This window comes from Vombatus ursinus, unplaced genomic scaffold, assembly GCF_900497805.2.
Source record: "Vombatus ursinus unplaced genomic scaffold, bare-nosed wombat genome assembly UNPS02014768.1, whole genome shotgun sequence".
Taxonomy (NCBI): Eukaryota; Metazoa; Chordata; class Mammalia; order Diprotodontia; family Vombatidae; genus Vombatus; species Vombatus ursinus.
Genome location: NW_020954546.1, coordinates 22,619,489 through 22,621,083, shown reverse-complemented (window position 1 = coordinate 22,621,083; position 1,595 = coordinate 22,619,489).

The window sequence follows — 1,595 nt, the reverse complement described above, 5'->3', positions numbered from 1 at the left end:
AGGGCCTGCTTCTGGAAAGGGGGTTAGACCCTGGAACTGAGAACAGTCTGTACCTTAGACTTGCAAAGTGTGAGACTCTCACCGGGAGAGCTTGAAATACCACAGATGAAGCAGCAAGAGATGAGACGGTCTGGGCGGCTGCAGAGATGAGGGTCAGGGACCCTGGAGCCTCGGGGGCTCAGGCGCTGGGATAAAGAAAACACCTTGGAGACCTCTGTGACCCCTAGCGCTGGGTGAGAATGTCAATGGAGCAGGCCTGGGAGAGAGAGGCAGGCCAGCTGGCTAGGGGGTGGAATTAATGGCTTTTGGACACCCTGGCCACAGGGCACAGTCTCCTAGAGGCTTCCTTTATTCCAGGATTAGGATAAATTCCCTTGGGGGCCAGTGGCCAGAAGGAAGATGCCAGTGCCAAGGCCCAGGGATCAGGTGCAAAAGGGTAGGACGGATGAAACGGCATCCTCCCACCCCCCTCCCATTACAGAGCTGCCCTTGTTAACCAACAGGAAGGTTATCAGGGGCGGGCGGGGGGCCCCCCCCCCCCCCCGGGAACCTCTGCATCCAGGGCTGTAGCCTCTCTGGAGAGGCACCTTTGCCCTGTCTGGAGATCAAGGCACAGCCTTCTGGAACACACACACACACACACACACAGTGTCACAATCCACTCTGAGGTGCTCAGAGAATGATTGGCAGACATGTTGCCTCGGTGACTTCTATATGTGTATCGTGTGATGGGTGAGGATGAGGACTAATTTCTCTCTGTCTCTCTCTCTCTCTCTTTCTCTCTCTTTCTCTGTCCCCCTGTCTCTTTCTCTCTGTCTTTCTGTCCTTCTGTTATGTCCTTCCTCTCTCTCTCTTTCTCTGTCCCCCTCTCTCCTTTTTTCTGTCTCTGTCTTTCTCTGCCTCTCTCTTTGTCCCTCTCCCTCTCTCTGTTTCTGTCTCCCTCCTCTTTTCTGTCTGTCCCTCAGTCTTCTATTTCTCTCTTCCTCTCTGTCTCTCTAACCTTTATTGACTGATGTGTCTCTGTTTCTTTACTCCGTATGTATTTGTATGTACCTCTTTATTTCCATCTTGTCTCCTCCATGTGATTATAAGCTTCTTGAGGACAGAGACTGTTTTTCCTGCCTTTGTATCCCAGCATTTAGTAGCATACCTAGTAGCACTTAGTAAATGCTTGTTGACTGACTGTGTGGATCTTTTTAATTGTTTGTGTCTTTTTTTTTATACAACCAAAAGCTTTATTTGGTGATTAGCACCTGGAATTTTTCTAGCGTCTGCTTGACTCTAGTACAGTGATTCTTAACTTGGGGTCCAGGTACCTCTGAGAGGCCTGCAGGTAGATTTCAGGGGGTCCGTGAAACTGAATAGGAAAAAAAATAAACCATTTCAACATAATTAATTTCCTTTGTAACCCTGTGTATTGTTGTGAATGAGTTTTAAAAACGTGATTCTGATAGAGGGTCCATAGGCTTCACCAGACTGTGTGCCCATGGGTCCATGACTCAGAAAAGGTTAAGCACCTCCAGCTAGCTGGATCTGAGTAGCTGAAGGGTGTGTGTGTGTGTGTGTGTGTGTGTGTGTGTGTGTGTGTGTGTGTG